At 36.5% G+C, this 12,294-nt stretch overlaps 1 pseudogene across 1 annotated transcript in view; it reads left to right on the top strand.

Annotated features, from left to right (window-relative positions):
• LOC308676327 (vomeronasal type-2 receptor 26-like) overlaps positions 1-6,618 on the top strand; it is a 41,468-nt pseudogene extending 34,850 nt beyond the window's left edge. The window contains exons 8-9 of the transcript in view: positions 2,979-3,105; positions 5,718-6,618. The product of the transcript in view is annotated as a vomeronasal type-2 receptor 26-like (transcript). The remainder of the gene's footprint in view (positions 1-2,978; positions 3,106-5,717) is intronic.
• Positions 6,619-12,294: the final 5,676 nt, after the last annotated feature.

The raw sequence follows: 12,294 nt of genomic DNA, 5'->3' as shown, positions 1-12,294 counted from the left end.
TACTCCTACTTTTTAAGTGGACATGGATTGGGATCCTTACCATGGACGATGACCAAAGTGAAAAATTTGTACAAACTGTGATTCCAGTTTTTTCCAAAAGAGGGATTTGTTACTCTTTCATTGAAAAAATTGCTAAATTTAGTGATATAGGTGGACTTTATGATATGCTTCATAAAGGAGTAAAAATATATGATCAAGTCATGGGTAGTAAAGCCAATGCGTTTGTGATCTATGGGGAATCCTTCACCATGATATTTTTGAGATGGTTGCAATATATACCAACTATAGAAAAGACAAGAACCAGACCAAAAGGTATTGTGTGGATAATGACAGCCCAGATAGCGCTGACTTCCTCAGCATTTCAACGCTCCTGGAGTACGGAAATAATCCATGGTGCTCTCTCCTTCTCAATTCCCTCTGCTTATCTACCAGAGTTTCGGTCATTTGTTGCAAAACAAAACCCCATCTTCAGTAGAAAGGAAAATGGGTTTATCCGTCAGTTTTGGCAAGACGCTTTCAACTGTGTGTTCTCAGATGAGGTTGTGAGTGATGTGCCTGAAGACATTTGTACTGGGACAGAGAACCTGAAGAGCCTTCCTGCCCCTATTTTCGAAATAGACATGACCGGCCATAGTTACAGTATCTACAATGGTATTTATGCAATAGCTCATGCTTTCCATGCCATATCCACATCTAGATATAAACACAGAGCAATGAGGGTCAGAAGAGGAGAAAAAAATCTTAAACAAGATATCATACAGGTAATACAGGTATTACAGGTGATCAATATCCTCATTTGCCAGAGCACCATCCATCTAAGTATGTTGGTAAGCCTGCATCTGCATTTCATCTGCTTCCCCATCTCCTGAATATGAAATAACAGCTCATAGCTTTCTCACAATAATTCCTTTCCATTGTTACTAGCTGAATGTTTTATTTTGAATTCTATTGAGTCCCTCTCTATGAAGTTTAGGATGTTAAAGTTATATTTGTGAGAATAACATTAGAAAACTCACTCTACTGAATGTCTCATTGAACTGTGTTTGTCTGTCTAGGCCTGTTTCTGTATCTGTCTGTCTGTCTCTGTATGTTTGTGCGTGTGTGTCTCACTCTGTGTGAGAGAGAGACATGACAGCAGTGTTCCAATATTTGAGGGGCTCCTGCAAAGATGACAGGATCAAACTATTTTCCAAAGCACCAAAAGACAAGATGAGAAACAATCAATGGAAACTAACCAAGGAGAGAAGCAACATAGAACTAAGGAGAAATTTCCTAATGGTGAGAGCAATCAACAGTGGAACAACTTGCCTTCAGAAGTTGTAGGTGCTCCATCACTGGAGGCTTTCAAAAAGAGACTGTAAAATCATTTATCTGAAATGGTATAGGGCAGGGGTGTCAAACTCGCAACATCATGTGATATGTCGCAATGCATCACAACTTTTTTTCCATTGCCAGCAATAGGGTGGGCACAGTTTCAGCATGACGCATCCAGCCCGGGGGCCGGCAGTTTGACACCCCTGGTATAGGGTCTCCTGCTCAACTAGAAGACCTGCAAAGTCCCTTCCAACTCTATTGTTCCATGGTCTATGTGTGTGTGATTCAGTGACAATAAATGTAAAAGATATCAACAAAGAATACAGTTGTATATCTTTTTTTTTCTGCTATGAAAACTACCATCATAGGGATGAGTAGTTTAACTTTGCAAAAACTCTTGCATTTTATTTATTTTATTTGTTTGTTTGTTTGTTTAGCTTCATTACTTTCTAAGAGGAGTGTCTTTTAACAATAGTGCTGGGGACCAAATCTCCTTTGACCAAAATGGCATAATAAGAGCTGGATTTGATATTATCAACTGGATTGCTTTCCCAAACAAATCATTTCTTCGGGCAAAAGTTGGGAAGGTGGATCACCTAGCTCCTCCAGATCAAGGTTTAACTATCAATGATGACCTAATTACATGGCACATTTTGTTCAACCAGGTAAGGTCCAGTTATCCCACGTGGTTCTGAATTAATTCTGACTTGTATTCTGATGTTCATTTTCTAGACAATGCTTGATGTACATGAAACATTGATATTAATAAGTTTTATGTCAGTTCATATGGTGAGATCTTACTCATATCTGCTTAGATGGCTACCTCTGCTAATTATGTCTGAAACAAAAGTATGTTATTATATCTATTACTGAAAATTGGTGTGAAATGCAATTGGGTTGTTCTACACTTGTAAATGTTGGTTTAAACTTTCTTAATATTGGGACCTTTGCTCTTTTAAATTTGAAATCTGTGATTTCATCTATACTGGCAGGTACAGGTAGTCCTCAACTTTGTTTAGTAACTGTTCAAAGATACAGTGCCAATCGGTCCTCACACTAACAATCACTGCTGCATCCCCCATGATCACATGAGCAAAATTTGGGCACTTGGCAGTTGGTATTTTTTTTTGTTTATTTGATTTCTTTTTTTATTTGATTTTCTGGTATCTATAATGGTTACAGGATCTGATATGGTATTCATGATGGTTACAGTATGTGATATGGTATTTATAATGATTACAGGATCTTGAGGTTACATGATCACCATTTGTGATCTTCCCAGCCAGCTTCCAACCAAAGTCAAATGGGGAAGCTGGATTAATGTAACAACCACTTGATTTACTTAACAACTAAAGTGATTCACTTAAAAACTGTAGCAAAAACAAATTGACATGACTCAATCTTAGCAACTGCCTTACTTAGTTGCCATTTGAGAAATGGAAGTTAACTCTTTTGTTGCAAGACAATAATTTTGTTAGAGACCTGGTTTACTATATTTGTTTATTGCCTTTAAAGGAATTAATGGGGGAGCCTTTCTTCAAAGTACATTGATGGATAAACACAAGCAAAAGTGTTATGGAACAGAAAGAAATTAATGTGTACATTAAATGATGACAAAAAATGTATGCCTTCTTCAGACTATTGTTATTTTCTTTCATTCCTAGGTGCAGCCTATTTCTGTCTGTACTGAGAGTTGTTATCCAGGTTCCAGCAAGAAAGTCAAGGAAGGACAGCCGTTTTGCTGCTATGATTGCATCCCATGCCCAGATGGGAGCATTTCAACTGAGAAAGGTAAAAAAAAAATCATTTGATCTGGGTTATCTGAAATGAATTTGCATAAAAATAAAGTACATGTAGTCTTCAACTTATGAACACAATTTAAAAATCCTCAACTTATGAGCCCAAAATTTCCATTGCTAAGCAAGACAGCTATTAAATGAGTTTTGTCCAATTTTACAACCTTTCTTGTGACAGTTGTTAAATGAATCACTGCAGTTAAGTTAGTAACAAGGTTGTTAAGTAAATCTGGCTTCTCCATTGACTTTGTTTGTCAGAAGGTCACAAAAGGGATCACATGACCTCAGGATACTGCAACCATCATAAATGCATGCCAATTGCCAAGCATTTGAATTTTGATCATGTGACCACAGGGATGCTGCAATAGTTGTAAGCGTGAAAAATAGTTTTTTCAATGCTGTTGTAAATTTGAATGGTCACCAAAAATGTCTGTAAGTCTAGGACTACCTGTATACTGTATACTGTGTTTTGAGTTACTCCAGATAGTAGGAAGCTATGATATGTTAATAAGTCACTTCTCAAACCAATGGATTAATAGATTCTGCTCAATAGAAGTTTAGACATAGTTTGCTCATGAATCATGAGTAACTATTTCCTACTTTCAAGAATCAATCTTTTTAAATTAACATCTGTCATTGAGGAATTTATGAAATGTACTTGCATATATGCTCCTCTCTGTGAACACTATTTAGATCATTATTTTTTGTGTTTCTTCTTGACCAGGGGTCTTCAAACTTGGCCCTTTTATGACTTGCATGCTGGCTGAGAAATTCTGGGAGTTGAAGTCCACAAGTCATAAAAGGACCAAGTTTGAAGACCCCTATTCTTGACAGTTAAGTGTGGGGTGTTTTGTGGCAGGTGCTTCTCTGTTTGTATTCTAAAGTCCCAGACTTTATTTTCTAATACTTTGTTTATGTTGTTGTTCCCACCAGTTCTTGCTTGCAGGCAAATGATATTTCTTAGAAATATTCCTTTGAAGGTGTTGTTGATACTTTCATGTGTTTTTTCAAGTTGTTCCTTTTTTATCATGATAGAGGTATTATCTACATACTGGATCCGTATTTTGAGTTGTTTGCATGGGAATTTCTATGCATTGCATTATGATCTCTGCTATGAGTCTGAGAGCTGATCTCATGGGTGTTCCTCCAATTTGTTGGTATATATGTCCATCAAACTGAAAGTAGGTGGTAAGGCAAAGGTTGAGGAAATCCATGATTCTGGGTATTTACATCTTAGTGTATTTGGTATATTTGGACACATGAAACTATCAACAACATCTTCAAAGGGAAGAAGAAAGCAGCAATGCATTCCCCTTCCTATATATTGTCATCAGCAGAGGCAATGTCAGCAAATTAGAAACACAAGTCTATCATAAAACCACCTTCATTGATCAAATGCTCCACTACTAAAGTAGCAACCCAAATTACCACAAGAAAAGTTCTGTAAGAACACTATTAAATGAGCATGAATACACTGCAGCAACCCTGAACATCAGGAAAAAGAAACAGATCATCTCTACATCTTCCAACAAAACGTAGACCCATGCAACTTTATCAAAAACTGCCTGACATTTAACCCACTATAGCACAACCAATACAATCTGTGAACAGGGTACATGAAAACAGTTCAGAAACAACCAGTAGACTATTAGAACCACATGGCACCATGATAGTACACAAACAAACTAAAGCCCTCCAAAACATCTTAAGTAAACCAAAAGACCCATAGCCTAAGAAAAGAAAACAGGAGATACCTACAACATACAGTGTAAGGATTGTAATGCAATCCTATGTAGGACAGACAGGTAGAAGACTAGCATATCCATGAACACCAATTAGAAATCAAAAGACATAATGAAAACTCCTTAATTGCATAACACATGGACAGACTTCATCATAGTTTTAACTGGGAAACCATGAACATCCCATAGCAAGCTAAGTCCAAAAATGATAGAGAATTCCTGGAAACCTGGCACCCAGACAAATCAGCCATCAACAGACACATAGAGATAAACAACATCTATATACCATTTCAAAAGGTACATCTCCATGCCATCAATCAATACCCAGAAGAGATTAACACCAACATTAATACTATACCAACAATTAAGCAGGAAACAATACCCAAACAAGGAACTATCAACTCTGACAGTTCAGAGAGCACCAAGAACCCCACAGTTCAACCCTGGGCTTCAAATATTCTCTTCTGTCAGTATCATTATTTTTCTGGGCTCCCTGTCCAGGGCTTCTAGTTCAATTTTAATCTAGTCCACCAGTCCAGCTGTCTATCTAATATCTGGAATTGTTAGGTGTTAATTGCCTTGATTATTTTCTTTCACTGAGTTTGAACATTGTCTCACTCTTCCAATGTTGTTGTTATAGTATGCCTATGCTTCTACTCTTCATGTAGACAAATTCTTAATTTAAAATAAAATTCAAAAGATAAAAAGATAATTATATGCAAAATTTATCAATAATCAGTGAGCTCAGAGACTTTCTAGAAACCAACTTTTTTGTTTAAAAAGTTGTTTTATTACTGTTATAGGACACTGTTCATATTAATGACATGCTTGCAAGATAAACATAAAATATTTTCTTCTTTTTTAGACAAAAATGAATGCGTTAGATGCAAAGATGACTATTATCCCAACACAAGAAAAGACTTCTGTGTTCCCAAAATTGTCAGTTTCTTAACTTACAAAGAACCTTTAGGGTTGAGTTTAGCCTGTCTTGCACACTCTTTTTCCCTAGTCACAGTTCTGGTGCTAGGAATATTTGTGAAGAACCACAACACTCCCATCGTCATAGCCAACAACCGGGATCTGACCTACATCCTCCTCATCTCTCTCCTGCTCTGCTTCCTTTCTGGACTCCTATTCATTGGCCAGCCTAGAAAAGTGACTTGTCTTTTGCAACAAACAACTTTTGGAATGGTCTTCTCAGTGGCTATTTCTTCTATCTTGGCAAAAACCATCACAGTGATTCTAGCATTTATGGCTACCAAACCAGGTTCCAGAATGAGGAAGTGGGTGGGAAAGAAATTAACCAGTGCCATTGTTGTTTCCTGCTCCCTGATCCAAGCAAACATATGCACTTGTGGCTGGCAATGACTCCCCCTTTCCCAGATGTTGATATGGTCTCGGTGCCTGAAGAAATTGTACTACAATGTAATGAAGGTTCTGTGATCATGTTTTATTGTGTCCTTGGCTATATGGGTTTCCTGGCTCTTATCAGCTTCACAACAGCTTTTCTTGCTAGAAAGTTACCAGACAGTTTCAATGAAGCTAAGTTCATCACCTTCAGCATGTTGGTCTTTTGCAGTGTTTGGTTGTCTTTTGTCCCAGCATACTTGAGCTCCAAAGGGAAATACATGGTGGCTGTGGAGATCTTTTCCATCTTAACATCTGGTGCTGGGCTTCTAAGTTGCATTTTTTCCCCTAAATGCTATGTCATTGTGTTGCGACCAGAGCTGAATAACAGGGAACAACTAATTAGAAGAAAAGAATGATAAAAATTATTTTTTATATTCTTGATCAATTTTTCTAAGGGTAGAATTCTGTTTCTGTATTCATAATAGAAGTTTTTTTAAAAATAGTATCTTTAGCTAATTGTCTGTATACATTTTGCCAACTCTATCCCTATTCCTTCATTGAAACTTTTATTTCTATGTCTATGTTATTAAACCTAAGCTGTGGACCAGCTCTCTAAAATGATCTATGAACAGACCAAGATTAGAGAAAAAAGATTGATAAGTGCTGTAATATCTGTGAATTGTAATGCATTTCCTGGTACCTATTGTAGTATTCTTAGCTATTAACATGGTCAGAAAGTTTCCTCCTTTTCTGTCCTATCTCATGTATGTTCTGAAAACCTCCAATTAATATGCAATAAGCTAAGATAGAGTAGTAAAAAACAAAGTATCAGTCTCGATCATATTTTGTAGTTCTAACACTAACAAAGAAAAAAAGACAATAGAAGCAGTCTGGTATTGGGATATTAAACTCACCATCTACTGTGTTAGAAACATCAGAAATGATAAGTATACTGCAAAGTTCAAAAAGAAAGAGAATTACTGGAAGGAAGCAATGGCAAGCAACATGTGAAACAGAATTACAACTTATTTAGTGTTGTGATTCAGGTTCAGCCTGTGGGTTCGGCAGTTGGGTCGGACGACTCAGAGGAGGAGGAGGGGGGTGTTGAAGAGCTTGCTGAGGGGGTTGGAGAGCTTGCTGATGAGAGCCCTCAGCCAGGCCCCTCCCACCTGGTCACGACGGAGACCCAGCTGTGTGAGCCTGACAGCGTGGATGAAGATGACCCACAGCTGGCCCTGTTCAAGGATGCCTGACGCAGGAGGCAGTCAATCAGGAGTAAACAGAGGAAGGCAATGGGGCACCTCGGAAGGAGGCAGAGAGAAGCCACGCCCTGAACTGTATAAAAGGGGAATGTGTGGGAGGGCTGGTTTGCTGAAGACAACCGCTTGATTAGTTCCTGTTTCATAGCTCCTGTTTCATGGTTGGTGTCTTGTTTTGGTGTTTTATGTTAATAAATTTGGCAGGCTTTATTCCAGCCTTTTGCCATTTGTAAAGGGGTTGTCCCTGCCTTTTCTGCAGGGCCGGTAGCAGGCTGGTACAGAACATTTAGCCAGATTACTCAAATGCCCTTTTCCTTGTGCATGAAAAAAGTATTGATTATTTGGCCAATGAAATATATCAGTAAAGTGTCCCCACAGACCCTAAACTGTACTGAAACTCATCGGTTTCTTTTGCTCTACTTTTCTACTAGCTTACAGTAACTGTAGTTCCTCAGTATACCAAGAGGATATAATGGCTTGGTAGGTTAGGAAAGGCTCTTCAGGAATCAACAGCTAAGGACAACTGCACAATGCAATCTTCAATTGAAAGATGCAGTGCCTCAGTATAATAACCACTATCAAATTCTGGAATTCTCAAAAATCCAGTAGATGACAAATAAAAATGACTGTCATGAATGTTCTAGAAGAAACTACCCAAAGAGAAATCCAAGCAGGATTTCTGTATTGCCAAGGTGATAAGATTCTTATTTTCATGAGAAACGTTTAGTGAACAGTTTAGCTTTCTTTTTTTTGTTTCTGTTTGACTGCTGCTTTAGTTCTGGATACATTTATGAAACACACACTCTTTTAACATTTTACCTAATAACCAGGACTCCACTTGAATTCTTGTTTTTCCTCCTCCTCTGCTTCTTCTGAAAATTAGGTCCTCTGAAAGAAAGCCTTTGCATCATCACTCTCTCCTGTTTCCTTTGTAGCAAAAATTATCATGGTGATCCTAGCATTCATGGGCATCAAACCAGAGTCCATAATGAGGTTGTGGATAAGAAAAAAATTGTCAATTTATTTTGTTCTTTCCTATTTTCTTATGAATCAAGTAATTCTATTGCATGTTTGGCGATTTTTCTTTCATTTCTTTCATCTACCTTTCTCTATCAGAAAACTACCTGACACTTTCAATGAAGCCAATATTTTGATACTTTGCAAAGCTTAGCTATGCTTTGATCTAGCAAGTGGAAAACACATGATTGCTAGAGATATTTTGTCCATCTCAACTTCAAGTGCAGGGATAATAGATTGCCCTTCTCAATTATGTATTATAATATGACATGAATTGAATAAGGAGGAATAGATTCATGGAAATAAATTATTTATCCTTTATCAAAAATGTTCATATCAGAAAGTCTGTGTAAATAACAGTACTTTCTCAGATTTGCCTGTGTCACTTAATTATGCATGTTCAAGTTTTCTTAATATTTCAAAGAAGTACCCTAAGGAAGATTACGTCTGATAGCACACTGATTTTTTTTTAAAAATAGCTGCAGAATAGAATGATAACCCACTCTCCTAAGTTTGGACTAGATGACCTCCAAGGTCCCTTCCAATTCTGTTATTTTATGCTCTATGTTTCTATTGTGACCAAGAATAATATATTTCAATTTTATTTGTTTTATTTATTTGTTACATTTAAATGTCCTCTTGCTATACAATTCTTTGCAATTCAGAAAGTAAAGCAAAGTCAATCATAAGAAAACAACTTTAAAACAACCCAAAACAAGTTCTGCTGGCACTTTGATATAAACATCCGTAAATTTCTTCTCCAAATAAAAGGAAACACATCAACACAAACCCCAATCCAAACTATGGTATCTGTCTACCAGCTTCAACCTTCTCACAGATGCTTTGTGGTCCTTCAACTGGCAAAAATAAAAATAAAAAATGTTCATTTTGAATTAGGCCAAAATAGCCTTTCCTAACTGAGTGAAAGAGAAAATACTTGCTGTACTGTAAGAAAAAACAATTTCTCTAGCCATTCCATAGAGAATCAAGCTGTGTCTTAATAATAACTTCCTATTCAGGAGTCTAAATAACTAATTCTCCTCTTTTTCCAAATCCCTGTGGATATCCCCAATAGCAAAACTTTTAATTGTGAGATAATTGCTTCTTCACCTTTCACATATATGGATATATATATATATATATATATATATATATATATATATATATATATATATATATATACAAATAATACCATTTAGAGGGGGAGAGGGTGGGAGTATGGGCAGGTAAGATCAACTGTATCTATGCAGGAGAGTCTAAGGTTCAGTTTTTTTCTAGCAGATGAAAGTCTTTCAAGTGAAGCAACGAAAATCATAGAAATGTTAATAGCTATGCCTTAAGAAGAAAAAACCCCACAAGATTCTTGACTAATGTCTTGTCCTGAGAATGGCAATTTTATTGGTCTTACTACTAGCATTGCTTCCTCATATGGTGTGCAAGACTCACAGATGCAGCATCAGTAATCCACACTCTCCATATCACAAGTACCATCAGCTAGGAGACCTTATGATTGGAGGCATTGTTTTTCAAGCTAGCATCTTCAGCAAGAAAGTCACCTTCACTGAATTCCCCCCACCAGCATTGCAAGGAGACTTTGCGTAAGGAATTAAATCACTGCTTGCTAATACTTCCAGGCTTTTGATCCCTGGAATAATCAAATGAAGCACTGCCATATAGAATAATCCCTGATTAGCTTGAGCATCATAAAAGAGATGCTTAGGAAAGCTGTTTTTATGAATACAAGAAAACAGAAAGAAAATAGGATGGTATATATTCCAATATGGAAAGCAGCATTCCCCAAACAAGGGCCACCTAAAGTGTCATTACCAGAATTTTCAAAAAAAAAACCAACCCATTCTGGTTGGGGAATGCTAGGAAATGCAATTTATGCAGCTTGACGATTCTGAGATTGAGGAGAATTAGTTTAAAGCTCTTGTACTGTTCTGTTCCTTTTTCGATGCTTTATTTTATTTTTTTATTTTAATTCCATTTATATCCCGCCCTTCTCCGAAGACTCAGGGCGGCTTACAAGCTTAGCAGTAGCCTTCATTCTATGTATATGCCTGCTTGTTAGGGCTTTCACACACACCCCAAGCGGCATTATTACAAAGTCAGCTTATTGCCCCCAACAATCTGGGTCCTCATTTTACCTACCTCGGAAGGATGGAAGGCTGAGTCAACCTTGAGCCTGGTGGGATGCGAACCTGCACTAATTGCAGGCAGCTGGTGTTACTTAAGGAGGCATTAGCCCACTGCTCCACCACTGCTTTGTCTTACCAACTCTCTCATCATGACAGTTTCTCTTCTCTTCATGCTTTGGTCTTTGTCTACTCACATATGTCTTCCAGTTACAATAGTCCATAAAATTTCCCTTCATTTCTAATTTTAAAAAATGTGAACTTAAAATTTCACTTATACCTTGAAGGAAGGGTAAAGAAATCCATTTCTCATATCCTGTATAATCCTTAATAAAAGACTGTAAATTTTATTATTTTGATATAACACTGTCTTTGAACTTGCCAGATAGGGGACCTTGCTTTACCACTCCTCAGAGACACCCCCACTTAGATCATTGCAAGTTTTTTTCTTTCTATAATGTCATGGGTGTTTCCAGAAACTGAATTTACAGTAGTCCTTTTCTAATGGAATGCACTCTTATGTGGACTTCAACTTGTACCATTTCCTTCCTGCAGCACTCTGCTATTTGGTGAGTCGAAACCCAGAGCTGATATTCATCACTTTAGTATCTGTCTGGGAAAGGTTGATCTAGAATTTGTATCACTAATTAGAATTATTTGCCAAATATTGTGCTTCATCACTGTTTTCCTTTTGGAAAATATTGGGTGATAACTTAGAGATTTAATCCTCTTTCATAATAAAATAACACACACACACACACATACACACACACACACACACACAGAGAGAGAGAGAGAGAGAGAGAGAGAGAGAGAGAGAGAGAGATCAGGTATCTTTGTAGAGTTAAAAGACAGCAGTTTGAATATTTAACCCTGCAAATGCCACTATTGTTGAATTTTGAGCTCTTTTCAGACTTGTCTATCTCTCTCTGTCTCATATTTTTTCCTTCAGAAACCTCTTACAGTACTGTCAGTGTTGTCCTGTTTATTCTTCTGATTTAACATATTTTGAAAGAATACTTTCTATATGAGAACATTTATTGCTTACATTTTTTTTATATTTTAAAAGATAAGTTGATGTTTGTTATCCTGAACTGTGCCTTTTTTCCAATATTACAATATTGAAATATAAATTACTTGGTAATCAAGTTTCATGAAGGTTCTCAGTGTTACATGCTTGTGTGCACAACTATGTGTATGTCCATGTTAAATGCATATGTAAGAACTATGCTGGATCACAGTGTTAATTTTGAGTTGCCATATTTCAAAAAGACCTACTACCAGAACAGGGGAGTGTCTTGTACCATGAATTTGAACAAATATTTTGTTTAGCAATACTCAACTTTTTTAAGTAAGCAAATTTATAACTTCATATTTATCCACTTATTAGTGATATGTTAGATTAAAAGAAGAAGCTATACAGTATAGACATTTAAATAATGTATACTTGTATTATTGGAATGTGAACTTCAATACAAAATTAACTTTAAATTCTTTACAAATGTATGCACACTAGGCAAAATTGCTAAGAAAAGCACAAAATGCATTTTTGATGAATATATTTTAAATATGTATTTTTTTTACAAACATGCAGAGAATGTGTGTATATTTTTAAAAAGTAACTTCTAAGTAATATGGTAATGGATAACCAAACTTTATATATAAAAATTTCAGAGAA

The sequence above is a fragment of the Vipera berus genome (genome assembly GCF_964194415.1).
Source record: "Vipera berus genome assembly, chromosome: W".
Taxonomy (NCBI): domain Eukaryota; kingdom Metazoa; phylum Chordata; class Lepidosauria; order Squamata; family Viperidae; genus Vipera; species Vipera berus.
The sequence above is the reverse complement of the archived record's forward strand: the minus strand, read 5'-3'. Positions and strand labels throughout refer to the sequence as shown.